The sequence below is a fragment of the Oryza sativa genome, chromosome 9 (assembly GCF_034140825.1).
Source record: "Oryza sativa Japonica Group chromosome 9, ASM3414082v1".
NCBI classification, from domain to species: Eukaryota; Viridiplantae; Streptophyta; class Magnoliopsida; order Poales; family Poaceae; genus Oryza; species Oryza sativa.
In genome coordinates this window covers 8,770,327-8,785,210 of record NC_089043.1, presented here as the reverse complement: position 1 = coordinate 8,785,210, position 14,884 = coordinate 8,770,327, and the positions used below count along the sequence as shown (strand labels likewise).

The 14,884-nt window shown below is 43.7% G+C and overlaps 1 pseudogene; it reads right to left on the bottom strand.

Annotated features, from left to right (window-relative positions):
- Nucleotides 1-5,453: 5,453 nt before the first annotated feature.
- LOC107278439 (putative bidirectional sugar transporter SWEET7d) lies at nt 5,454-6,510 on the bottom strand (annotated as a pseudogene).
- Nucleotides 6,511-14,884: the final 8,374 nt, after the last annotated feature.

The following is a 14,884-nucleotide window of genomic DNA, read 5'->3' as shown; positions in this document are numbered from 1 at the left end:
TATTCATATGTAATTTTAGATTTGCATAACAAATATTTTTTAAAAAATAACAACCAAATACCGTGGTATTCACTATTCAGTGCTTAAAAAAAAAGAATTCAAGGTATATTTTGTGATTTATGGAAATTCCGAGAAAAATTCCGGAAATTCCGAAAAAAATTCCGGAAAGTTTCCAAACGATTCCGAGTTCCAACGGAAACTGCCCTTAACATTTTTGATTCCGTTTCTAAGAAAATATTTCCAAATTTGTTTCCGTTTCCGAAAAATTCTGAAAAAATTCCGATCGACAGATTCTGTTTTCGAAAATAGGTTCGGAATCTGGAAAGTTTCCGGACCGTTTTCACCCCTACGTGCAACTATCTTTCCTTTGTAAACTTTCTTTCTTCTTGATGAAATGACGTGCAACTATGTTGCGTGTTCGAGAAAAAAAATCACATATCTAGCACCCTCGTCATGATCAAGGGAAATGATAGTACCATCTGCATATAATAGAAAAGCTATATGTTCTCGTTCAGATTTGGACCTAATTAAACCACTTAGCAGCTGCATATTTATAATATGTTAACCCCTTTTCTACCAGATGGAACTAATAAACCCGTAATTAAACCCGTGAATAGCCTATAGTATTGAGTGGAGTGGACTAATTTTGGCTTGGGAATGAACCACCATATTGAACAGAAAAGGAGAGAGTGGTCCCCTTGTCTGAGCCCTTTATTACTACTTCATCCGTTTCACAATGTAAGTCATTCTAGCATTTCTCACATTCATATTGATTTTAATGAATCTAGACATATATATATCTATCTAGATTCATTAATATCAATATGAATGTGGGAAATGCTAGAATGACTTATATTATGAAACAGATGGAGTATTATGGTTCTATGCAAATGTTAAGCTTAACTGGAAAGGAAGCCTGCGCAGATGCGCGGGCATCTTATTTATCGTTTGTAGAAATAATGTAAGTCATATCTCAATATATACATATAAGAAATTGAAGATTTTGCCACATAATAACAAAAGTCCATGTTGTGAAATAGACCATAGACTTTAATATAAATGATAAGAATATCTCTTAGATTCAAACAAAAATCACTTTTATCCAGATTACATGTAAACTCTCCTATTATCACCATTTCTTATTATCATTATTCTTATAAAAGATAGATATGTTTTTAATAAATGGAAATAAGCCTAATACATCAATCGCTAATACATAAAACGTTCATTTCAACTATGTACCTAAATGTTTGTGTCAGCACTTATTTCTAAATCTACGAATAAATATTCAAAGACTTTAATTAGTTATTAGGACTGTAAAATCAAAGGTGTTTTTGATTATTATTCTGTGATGAACAATTGGTATTGGAGATTATTGGTTTTGATATTTGAAATTTATTTGCGAAGTGGTTTTGGAGATGATTAGAATTTTACAGGTGATCTACAGATACTGTTGTCTGTTGGGTCCGGTCAGACCGGGCACGGGTTGCCGATCAGAACGGCGTGTATTGCTTGGTCAGACTGGCACAGCCCGCGGTCTGACCGGCCGACTCTGTGTCAGTTTCGGTTTCGGGTTGTTTGTTTGGATATCCGTGATTGTTTCATGCTTATGGCTTCTAGATGGATACTATGCGTATGTAATACTGTTGTTTGCTAACAATGAGTCAAGTTGGGGATAGCTTGGTCTCGGAATATGGTTTCTTTGTTTGTTCTATGCGTAGGTGACTCAAGATGCCGAGAGAGTATTTGCGGTGATCGATCCTACAAGGACAACACCGCTAAAAAAATAGACATGAATGCCCCCTCTAATGGGTGGAACTATCAAGATTTTATTTATCTAGTTGCCTTCAAGCATGGGCCGACATAGTCGTGCATCTCATAGTCTCACGGCCAGTGTGAAGCACGATTTTAATTAATCCTAGTTCACTATCGGCACTCTCAAAGAGGATTGCATCAGTAAGTAGGAAGTTGAGCACTATTATCAATGGTGAACTCCATTGGGCTTGCCTCAACTCAACCATATGTGTGCCCCTTGCTATACTTGTGGTAGCGTAGCAAGCTCTGTTATCCATGCTCGGTGCCCCCATGGAAACAAAGAGAAGATGGATGTGATGAAAATAGTTCTTCGCTTCTTCCCATACAACCAAAATATAGTTTCTTTATGTTTTGTTTAGACACAATTTTGTTTATGGTGTTAATCAAAACTGCTCAATTTTTTATGGTACAAATACAACGTAATCTTTAGAGATGAGTGAAGTTGATCACTAAATTAAAAATATATATAGCTAAACAAACATGTGATCGTGACAAGCTTCAGAGTATTATATCATTTTTTTATTTTGATAAAGATCTATATTTTAGCATCTGTTTTGTTTTCATCACCTATTGCCCATAATTGCATGAGACACCTTTGCTAATTCTAAAAATGTATTAATTTCCCAACATCATTTATAATAACTAAATTGTTGAAGTGCACTTATAGATATGTCAGAGGGGTGTATGGCATACATTCATCAATTATCACTTATGACCATTATATTATAATTCCTCAATTAAAAGTAAATATATCATGAATAGTTTCATGCACATGTTATAGGATTGTTCATTTGTTACCAAACCTATTTGGCAAAGAAAAAAAAACATAAATAATCATAATTCTTGTGATGATTTAAGGGTCGTATTATAGCAAGACCATTGCCCGGGCATACCAATCAAATAGTTATGAAAACCCCAAAAAAAATAGATATAATTAAAAAAACATAACGTGTAGATTTCGGTTAGTGTTATATAATTGTCAAGTGATATTTGACCATAAAATATATGTGAAATTATTTCAAAGATTACCATGACATTAATTATTATGTGCCGCCTAAATTATTTCAAAATTTATTACGATATTATTTATTATATATCAGCTCCATGTGTTGTAATATTTAGTAGTATAATATAACCATGATAAGTTATCAACCTTTGAATTCACCGGAATATAAAGTTTAAAAATAGTATAAAAATGGGTGTTTAAACACATTTAGTTTGTTTTTTATATTGATCTAGTTTAACTTGCATATTTATTGTGGAGTAATAAATTTTATTTTATAGTAGAGAAAATCCTATTTTGAAAACCGTCTATATTTTTTTGACGCAACTTATATTTGTATTTTTTTTGGGCTTCATAGCTTTATTATCGTATGCACATATATTTCTTTGCTTTTTGTTTCAATCGAGCATCCGGTAAACGGTTTCTCTCGTATACACATGAGATTAAGAGGAAGCGGGTTAATCTAATGATATAAAATAACGGGTCCATCATTTTGAATGAAAATTGACAATGACATTATAGTGCCACGTGGCATTCTAAGGGCCTATTTGGGGGGACTTCTAGCTGCTGCAGCGTCTCCCAAAAACAGAAGCTCCCCCAAATAGTCCAACTTTTGGTTCAGATTCTGATAACTGTAGTTACAGTATCCGGAAAATGAATTAGAAGCCCGAAGCTGGAAAAACCAACTTTTACAGATTCTCAGAAGCTTACTACCAACCGGCTGTTTCTCAGAATCTTAATCTCCTCCAACCAAGCCCTAAGAGTGCTTGCAGAAACGCCGCATGACCATATTTGCAGAGTAATAAATTTTATTTTTATACTATAGAAAATCCTATTTTAAAAAGACCCTCTATTTTTTCCTACTGTAGTACATATATATATTTTTAGGTCTTATAGCTTTTCCTTTTTACTCGTGCATCCGTAAGTGTTTTTTTAAGGTAACAGTATCTAAAGGTTTATTTTGTTTATAGTTTTTTTTTATCGTAGTGCATACTCTGATATATACTTTTTGGGCTTTATAGCTTTATTATCGTATCTATCTATGTGTATTTGTATTTTTTTCAATCAAATATCGGGTAAATAGTTTCTCTTGTATACACAGGAAAGAGGAAGCGGAAGGGGGCTAATCTAATAATTTAAAATAATAGGTCCATTATTTTAAATGAAAGTTGATAGCAAAATTGTAGAGTGCCATGTATGTGGCGGTCTAAAAATACTTGTAAAAAGCCACATAATTTTGTTTTTATAGTATAGAAAATCCAATTTTAGAAACGTCTATTTATTTTTTTCTACCGACATAGATATATATATTTTTTTAAGGTCTTGGAGCTTTTCTTTTTACTCGTGCCTACATAAGTATTTTTTTTCATGTGAACAATATCTATCTTAATAGTTATTTATCGTACATATACATGTACTTCATTTTAAATGAACAGTACTGTACGTACGATCACGATGCCATCGACCATCGTACGTATGCGTATAGGTGTAGGTTAGGTTTAGTTTTTTCTATCGTACGTAAGTACGTAAGTATGTTTTTCCAGTATAAATGGTTTCACTCATATCCACATATTATGTGATCTAATCTAATGGACTAATGGACTAAATTAACAGGTTCATCAATTTAAATAAAAATCGATGGTGAGATTGTAAACTGCCACGTGGCTACCTTGGAGCATACGTAGAAGCGCTATATGGCGGCTTAGAAATATTTATAGGAAGATTAATAGTCCTTTAGTATATAATAGATAGATGAGACGGAAGTAAACGGCAGTGGTAGAGTAGCAGTGAAAATGTTTCAATGGTATTAATGTGCACCCCTCGATGGTGCAAAGCTAAACTTGAAAACTTTCCATGATATGAAATGAATTTTCCCGAAATATAAAGGAGAGGGAGGATTAGAGGAAGGAAGAAACGTATGTACATCGTATGTACGTACGTCCCTGAGGTTTGGGCTGGTGGGACAGAAGGGACGGAGGTGGGTTGTGGTAATTTTTTTTAAAGATAAATTTAAAAAATAAAAATTATGGGTCCACTGATTTATTAGAATGTCAGGAGTGTTTATAGGATTATCACGTGATGGGTTAGGAGTGTTTATAGGAAGTTTAATGATCTTTTAGTATATATAATAATAGATATTATAGAGTATAAAACTAAAAATAGTTTGAAAATAATTGTCTATAAGCAATGATGGCGAAGAAAGTTTTTGGAGAAATCGTACTTTTGAAACATGGCATGTGTTATTAGGTTGATATTAAATCTTTATAAGTTTGTCAAATACAGCCCACAGTGCATACCACACACATTCCTTAAGGTTGCGTTTCTTGTTACTGTTAATAAGATAATGGCAGAGGTGATTATTGATATAATCTTGCAATCTTAGGTCCCACGGATTTAGAGCTTTTTTTTTGTTAAGAATTGCCTTTCTCTGTGTTTCTCTACTGAGATTTTGCACAATGGTATGAACTAGACGGTACGGACTTGGTTGCTGGTGCTGATCAAATATTGATCATATGGTGCTGTACACCGGGACATGTTTGGCTGCTGGTCCTTTTGCATAGTTATTAACAACCCTGAAGAGGATGATAGACAACATTTTTTTAAAAAATATTCATTAGGAAATTATGGAATCCATTTGACAAATCAAAATAATATAATATATATAATAACAACTTAACAAAGAGAAAAAAAACACAATTTATATTGGTTACTGAAAAAGTACTATGACTTGAATGTAAAAGTTGATAACACCTAACTAGCTTAGAGTTAGACACTCAGTATATTCGATCACTAAGCTAGCTTATGGCTCAACCGTGATATTGATGGTGACATGGCTGCCATTGATGTCGTCGTCCTTGCTGACAGGGGCGACGATGCTGGTGCCCTTGGCGACGGGGGCGACGGTTGGTAGCTTGAGGTTCTTATCCTGCTTCTTGGGTGTGGTCCGGTAGTAGATGGCTTCTTGGGTGTGGTCTAGTAGTAGATGGCATAGAGTATGAGTTGCATGAGAGCAAAAAGCACACCAAGACCATTGGGTATGGTGATGAAGATGTCGAAGCGGATGAGCGCGTATGACGTCCAGCAGAGGCCGTTGAGGAAGCTCACCACCGACAATAGCAATGGCATGTACTCCACGCTCTTAGTCTTCACAACTTGACTCATGATGGTGAGTGGTGAGGAGTACATGATGGTGCCAAAAATAACGCAGAGGATGCCGACGATCAAGGAGCGCTTGATCGTCTCTGATGGGTGTGCGCGTCTAAAAGCACGCCGAGCGCCACCGCCGCCATGAAGAGAGCCTCCGTAGCGAGCACCACTCCCATCTTCTTCTTGTTCTTCTTGTCGGAGAAGAGGAAGAAGATGGTGAGGTAGACGGCCTCGATGACGAGGCCAATACCGTTGATGGTGACGACGAGAATGCTGTTGGGGTGAACGATGGGAAGACCATAGAAAACCTAGAGCATGCAATTGAGCAGCGTGGCTAGGTACTGGTCCGCCTTGAAGTCCCGCACGTCCTTATTCTTGATGATCCGCCAGAAGGTGGGCACCGGCGAGAGGAAGAGGCCAAAGGAGATGACATTGCCGACGATGCCCACCACGTTGCGGATCAAGTCCGGGACACCATCTCGCCGGCTGGTGGCGGCGGACGTCGATCGCCTTCCTGTTTGCTTGGTTCGCGCACTGAAAATATTTTAGGCTGAAATTGCTCGCTGGATCGTAGACGTAGCGGTTGGTGTTGGTTTGGTAGCTCGTTGAAGCGGCGGAGGGCTGGATTTATACTCTCCGGAATCTGGATAGAGTCGGTATCAGAGTCTACTAGGATTAGGTTCCGTGTCGGCCACCATTTAATTCCCGAGTCCGAGCAGCGTACGGCCCATGGCCAAACGGACAGACCAAGGCCCCTGGGCTGACTATTGCGTGGGATGGAGGGAGTTCATGTTTCGTTCTTGTTTGTGTACGCCATTTGTTTCAGTAAACAATTAGGGCCTCATTGAATAGCAGGAACGAGAAAACATAGGAATAGGAAAAACGCAGAATTTTGATAGGAATGTAAGTATAAAACAGAGAATTGCAAAACACAGAAAAAACACAGGAATGGTCGTTTGATTGGATCACAGGAAAAACGCAAGAATTAGAGGAGATAAAACTCAAAAGAAAGTTTCCAAGAGATTTTACCTCATGTTAGAATTCCTCCAAAAAATTATATAGCATTAGGCAATCTATAGAAATTTCATAGGATTCCATAAGATCCATTCCTTTGATTCAAAAAAATTCCTATAGAAATAAAATCCTCTAAAATTTATATGAATTTCCTTTGAATCAAAGGAGGACTTAACCTGTGATGCGAGAAGGGTTAGTATTTTTTCGTTCGTCACATTATTTTTTGTCCGTGCGTCCGATCCACCGATGGCCTTCGTCACAGCAAACCTCACGCGCGTGGAAGCCTTTCCTTTCATCCGATTCCTATTTCCAATACTACGGTTGGGAATCACCACCAGTCCACCACCGCTACCCATGCTGCATTCGCCTCCCGCCACCGGCCACCGCCATGCGGCCACGCCACCTCGGCTTCGTCGTCGGCACCTTCTTCCTCCCTTTCCCTCTCGGCATCTCCCAGCGTAGCGAAAAAAAATCCTCCGAGTATTGCCCCAAATGCAAATTAATTCCCATCCCCAAATCACAACTCACAACATACGATCCACAAATCCCAAAATCAAAGTATGTTCATCCAAATCAAAAATCCAAGACACAATTCACAAATCCCCAAATCAAAATCTGTTCATCCAAATCAAAAATCCCCAAATTGCCAAATCACCGCGCATGCGCCTGCAACTCATCCACTTCCCCCACCTTATCAGCTCCGCGCCGAGACAGCCGCGCCCTCGGCCGCATGCTCACGGCAGCTCCCCCGCCACCTCCCGCCCCCTCTCCCCCACCTCCTCCAGCCGCGGCCGCAGCGGCCTCTCCGCCCCACCGTGGAGCCAACGGGTGAAGAAGTTGAGGAGGAAGCCCTCCCGGCCGTCACCGGCCCTGGCGCCGGCAGCGAGGCACCTCCTCGCCTCTCCCGGCCACGGTGGCCGCCTCGAGAGGAGGAGGAGGTGCATGCAGACGGAGAGGAGAGCGAGGAGGAGGACGGATGTAGGGGGAGGAAAGGGAGGGGGAGGGATCGACGGGAGGGGATGGAGACCTGATCGACAAGAGAAGGAAGGTGCGAGAGAGAGCGAGCGCGCGGTGGGGAGAGGATAAGGTAATGCGAGCGCGATGGGGCGATGGCATGGATCGTTATTTTCCTTTAATTTCTCCGTTTGACACCTGCCTACCTACGTGGTTAAAAAAAAATGCCGGGGATGAAACACCAAAAACTAAAATAATACATACATACGTAAATGTATATCTCCAGAGCTGCATATCTACCATTAAAAAATACATAAGGATTCTTGGGATTTCTTTTCATCCGTATCAATTTTTTTGTTCGTCCGTCCGACCGCCCATGAGATCGCATCTCGGGTACACAGATGGTTGAACTAGATATCAAATTCGATTCGATTCATCTGAGCCCAGAAACGAGAAAAACTGGATCACAAAATCACAAATCCACTAAATTATAAAATCACAAATCTAACAACAATGAATCAAAATCATCCCAGAAAATTAAATCACCAAAGTCACTGCTTATTGCAGGCCAAGTACGCCACCATCCCGAGTCTGTGGTGGCTTGGTGGGCGCACTGTTGTGCGCCGCAAGGAGGGTGCTGCTGCCGTGAAGAGGCTGCCACCACTGTGTTGGAGAAGAGGGTGATGCCCCTGAGAGGGCGCCACCCGCTGGGGAAGGGCACCGCTGGCCGGAGAAGGGCGTCGTGCGAGGTCGCCGAAAGAAGGATGTCGTCGCCTAGGGCGAAGGCACTGTACGAAGGGCACCGTGGGCCGTGGCTGACGGGGGGTGAGGGCAATGGGCTCCGCCGGCGGCGGCGGCTGGCGCGGGTTATGGTGGCGGTAGGCGCGGGCTCTGGTGGCAGCAAGGATCCGTCGGCGACAGCGACGGGAGGGGTGGATCCGGCCTCCACGCGTGCGGTGCGCCGACGGTGACGACGGGAAGGGCAGATCCGGACTCCCCATATCCCGCCGCCTCTCCACCTCCCACGCATGCGGAGCCGCCTGCGGCGGCGGCAAACCTTTGTGATTAAAAAAATCATTCAATTAAACTTTATCCAACATTAGCCGGTGCAACGCACGGGCATTTTGCTAGTAGCAAATAAAAAATATACCACTACTATTCGCGTTATCGGCTAGACGCCACTCAAAATTTTTAAAATTGGATCCATGCTACTCCCGTCACTTTTTCCATCCTCCTCGCTCACGTCGCCATCCTAGTACTAATCGCGTTAGCGGCGAGGACGACCCCGCCGACGAGGGCCGCCGCAGCCGCTGCTCCTCCCGATCCCCGTCTCCTCCTCCAGCTCCGGCCCCTCCGACGAGGGCCGCCGTTGTCGCTGCTCCTCCTTCTCCTCCTCTAGCTCCGGCGCCGCCGACCCCGCCGACGAGGGCCGCCGCCGACGCCGCTCCTCCCGATCCCCGTCTCCTCCTCCAGCTCCGATGGCGCCGACCCTGCCGACGAGGGCCGCCACAGCCGCCGCTCCTCCCGATCCCCGTCTCCTCCTCCAGCTCCGGCGGCGCCGACCCTGTCGACGAGGGCCGCCGCAGCCGCCGCTCCTCCCGATCCCCGTCTCCTCCAGCTCTGGCTCCTCTGACCCCGCCGCTCCTCCCGACGACAGCATCCCACGCATGCTCTACTGGATCTAGCCGGTGACCATGCTCACCCGCCATGTACTACCACTACCTCCACGGGTTCGAGGAGCTTGTGATGGAGCACACCGGCGAGCCGGAGTTCACGGTGGCCATGCCGGGCCTCCCGCCGATGGCGATCCGCGACCTCCCTAGCTTCTTCACCGACCTCGACGACACTAGGCTCTCCGCCGCATTCCATGGCGTCCAGACGACGATCGAACAGCTGGACATCGATCGCCAGAGCGGCAGCAGCAGCGGCATCGCCGGAGCGAAGAAGCCTTGGTGCTCGTCAACACCGTCGAGGAACTAGAGCTCGATGTCCTCGCCTCCTCCTTCCCATTGGCCCGGCCGCCACCTCACTCGACGGTAGTGCAGCCGCCAAAGTGTCGCACAACCTGTACAAAGCACGACGAGAAGGGCTACATGAAGTGGCTCGACGCAAAGATTGTTGGGGGGATTTGTTCTTCTTTCTGATTTGGTTTTTGTGGTTTCTTGATCGTTGGGGGTAATGGTGTGTCAGTATCATGGAGGAGGATGGGCGTGTAGACCAGTCATGCGACAAGGAGGAGGATGGCGTACAGGAAGAAGGCGTAAACCAAGAAGGCGTAGCCTTGAAGCAGAAGCGGACACGGAAGCGTAATCCTAAATATGAGGGCGGCGTATGGGCCGCGTGAGTTGTGTGGTGTGTCCGAGAGTTTGGGCCCATTAGCCCGTGTAAAGGCGGGTTGGTAAGAGAGTGAGACGAGAAGGGAATACTCTGTATAAGTGATGTATCGGATACTCTGTTTCGAATTGGCTTGTAACTAATCGGTGGCGAGAGGCGGCGGCGGCTCCGTCCGGTTGGACGTGAGAGGAAGGAGAAGAGTTCCACCTATCCCTTGTTCTGTTCTTGCGTGACTGCTGAGATCGAGTTGAGTTCTAGTTAGGGTTCTAACAAATCTGGTATCAGAGCTTTTGCAACCAATAGCCTCTTGATTCGGCCGTAGAATTACGAGTTTGGGGATTGGAATCTGTTCTTCGGAATAGAGTTCCGCGAAAAGGCAACTTGCCCCAAACGAGGTTGGCTGAATTCGGAGCGGTTGCGAGTTCGTGAAACTGGAAAAGCCACGCTACATCACAAAGCAGGCGGCGCAAATCATGGCGCAAGAGGGCAAGCTCGATCTGCTTCTGAAGACCCTGGAGGAGAATGAGAAGAAGAGGGAGCAAGCGGAGACGAGGGCACGGGCGGATCTGGCGGATTTCAAGAAGGCAATGGAGGCAAGGCTACCGCAAGTGGAGCAGAAGGTTAACGACATCAACTCGGTGGTCGCGACTCTGAGCACCAAGGTGGAACAGCTGGAGGGTTCGATGCTCCGCCAAGGAAGACAGGAAAAGGGAGCGGTCGATGCCAAGGAAGATCCATTCTCTCCATCGCCATCACCAGCATTGATACATGGTATGAGGGAATCTCTCTTTACTGCCGCGAGTCCTTTTGGGGGAGAAGCTGGGGATACAGTGGCGGTCACTGGAGGGGGAAATTTGGGAAGTAGTTTGCCTCCGATGTCCTGTCCGCAGTTTAGTGGCGACAATCCGCAGATGTGGAGAGCTAACTGCGAAGTTTATTTTGATGTGTATGGGATACCCCCTAGCAGCTGGGTGAAGGTGGCCACGCTGAATTTCACTGGGAATGCTGCATTCTGGTTACAATCTGTGCGCAATCAGCTAATAGGAGTCACTTGGTATGATTTCTGTGAGAGGGTTTGCGCTCGCTTCACAAGGGACAGACAACAAACTTTAATTTGGCAGTGGATACATGCGAAACAGACTGCCGTGTAGCAGAGTATGTGGAGCTCTTTGACAGTATAATGCATCAGTTGAATGCCTACGAGAGTACTGCCCCTATTCTTTACTTTGTGACCAAATTTGTGGATGGTCTCAAGGATGAGGTGAGATCTGGAGTTATCATGCAGAGACCTCAGGATTTGGATACTGCTTGCACTCTGGCATTATTACAGGAAGAAGCCTTGGAGGGAGTTAAAACTGCAGGAAGTAAGAAGATGGAAGTTGGGGTGAACTATATTAAACAGCCTCCCAGAATCATGAATCCTATGGTGGGTTCTACACCACAGAGGAACAGTGGAATGGGAACTGAAGAAAGGAGATCGGCAGAAGTATCTAAACCACGGGAAGACAGGTTCTCTGCTCTTAAATCTTATAGGAAAGCTAAGGGACTGTGTTTTACTTGTGGAGAAAGGTGGGGAAGGGATCACAAATGTGCTACAACAGTTCAACTGCATGTAGTACAGGAGTTGTTGGAAACACTGAGTATTGAGACTGATGAGCAACCTGAATCCGAAGCAGTTAGTGCAGAAGAGGAAGTTAAACTAATGGCCATATCTCAACAAGCTTTGAATGGCACTGAGTCCAGTAAATCTATAAGGTTAAGGGGGTGGATTCAAGGCACGGAGTTATTGATGTTGGTTGATTCGGGAAGTTCTCATTCATTTATCGATGAAGAAGTGGGAAGGAAATTAACAGGAGTGGAACCATTACAACAACCTCTGAAGGTGCAGGTGGCAGATGGGGGATAGATCAGTTGCTCTGGAATCTTACCTGAATGTCATTGGTGGATGCAGGGACATTGTTTTAAGAGTAACTTCAGGCTGCTAGCATTGGGGGGATATGACATTATACTTGGGATGGACTGGTTGCAGCAGCATAGCCCCATGAAAATAGATTGGAATCAAAAATGGCTGGAGTTTAATTATAATCAGCAATTGATTAGATTGATGGGGGTCGCTCAGCAGACTAATCACTGTTTTGAGATTTCAGGAGAGCAGTTACTTGGGATGGCTAAAATAGGTGCCATCATGTACATGGTACAGCTGAATGAAAATCGGCAAGGGGAGCCAACAAATATACAGCCTGAAGTGCAAGAATTGATTTAGGAGTTCCAATCAGTATTTGCAGAACCTAAGGGGTTGCCTCCCAAAAGGAGATGTGATCACAAAATTCCATTGGTGGAAGGGGCCCAACCTGTTAATTTGCGACCTTACAGGTATAACCCTGAATTAAAGGATGAAATTGAAAGGCAAATCGCTGAAATGTTGGATTCGGGAGTGATTCAGCATAGCCAAAGTGCTTGGTCATCGCCAGCACTTCTGGTAAGGAAGAAGGACGGTACTTGGCGACTATGTGTGGATTACAGGCAGTTAAACAATGTCACGGTTAAAAGTAAATATCCTGTTCCTATTATTGAAGAGTTACTAGATGAGTTAACTGGTGCCAAGTGGTTCTCTAAGCTGGACTTACGAGCGGGTTATCACCAAATTAGAATGGTACCTGGAGAAGAACATAAAACAGCGTTTCAAACACATTCTGGCCATTATGAGTATAGAGTCATGTCATTTGGTCTGACAGGGGCACCAGCCACCTTCCAGGGAGCAATGAATGCCACATTAGCCCCAGTTCTCAGGAGATGTGCACTGGTATTCTTTGATGACATATTAATATACAGTCCTAATTTGCAGTCTCATCTTCAGCATCTCAGAGAAGTGTTACAATTGTTAAAGCTGGATCAGTGGCAAGTGAAATTGAGCAAATGTTCCTTTGCTCAGCAGGAGGTGTCCTATTTGGGACATGTGATTGGGGTCCATGGGGTGTCAACTGATCCTACAAAAGTTCAGGATGTATTGAACTGGGCAGTTCCCAAAAACATTAAGAAATTAAGGGGCTTCTTGGGTTTAGCTGGATATTATAGAAAGTTTGTTAAGGGGTTTGGAGTCATCAGCAAACCCTTAACTTACTTGCTAAGGAAGGGAGTGACATTCCAGTGGACAGAAGAGACCAATGAGGCATTCAACCAACTCAAACAGTCTCTAGTCTCGGCTCCAGTGCTGGCCTTGCCAGACTTTTCCAAGCAGTTTGTAGTTGAGACAGATGCAAGTGATACTGGAATTGGAGCAGTACTTTCACAGGAGGGTCATCCAGTAGCATTCCTTAGTAAGGCTCTGGGACCCAGATCAAGGGGGCTGTCAACTTATGAGAAAGAATGTATGGCAGTGTTATTGGCAGTAGAACATTGGAGATCCTATTTACAACATCAAGAGTTTCTCATTCTGACTGACCATCATAGCTTGGTACACTTGGCAGATCAGAGGATGCATACTCCTTGGCAGCAAAGGGCATTCACTAAACTGTTGGGTTTGTAGTATAGAATTGGGTATAGAAAGGGAAGTACAAATTCAGCTGCAGATGCACTGTCAAGGAAAGAAAAATCAGACGACTCACAGATAGTGGCCATTTCTGCTTGTACACCAACCTGGCTGCAAGCAGTAACTGAAGGATACATCAAGGACTCTTTTTCTTCCCAGCTTTTGGCTGAACTAGCAGTTAGTCCTTCTGCCAGACCACACTTTTCTCTCCAACAAGGAATTATTAGATACAAGGGAAGAATTTGGATTGGTGATAACCCCAGCTTGCAACAGCAATTGATCAATGAAATGCATAGCAAACCTATTGGTGGTCATTCAGGTTTTCCTGTTACTTATAGGAGAATGAAGCAGTTGTTTGCTTGGAAGGGAATGAAAGAAGCTGTTAAGACTCAATTAAAACAATGTCAGATATGTTTACAGGCTAAACCTGAAAGGGTAAAATATCCAGGTCTGCTGCAACCTCTCCCAGTGCCTGTTGGAGCTTGGCAAGTAATTTCCATGGACTTTATTGAAGGACTTCCCATTTCTGAGAGGTACAGTTGCATCTTGGTAATTGTTGATAAGTTTTCCAAATATGCTCACTTCCTACCTCTCATACATCCTTACACTGCTCAATCAGTTGCTACCACATTCATGAAAAATTTTTATAAACTACATGGTATGCCTAAGGTCATTATCTCAGACAGAGATAGGATATTCACTAGTCTCTTTTGGGAACATCTTTTCACCAAGTCAGGCACAGAGCTGCACATGAGTTCTTCATACCATCCCCAGTCAGATGGCCAGACTGAAAGAGTTAATCAATGCCTAGAAATATTCCTCCGTTGTTTTGTGCATTCTACCCCTTCTAAATGGGCAGCTTGGCTTCATCTAGCAGAATTTTGGTACAACAGCTCTTATCACTCGGCTGTGCAGAGAACTCCATTTGAGATCATTTATGGGTTTCCTCCTAACCACTTTGGCATCAGTAGTGAAGACTGTATCAATCCTGACCTGGATGAATGGCTGGCTGATCGAAAACTAATGCATCAGTTAATTCAACAACACGTTCATAGAGCCCAGCAACAAATGAAGGCGTATGCGGACAA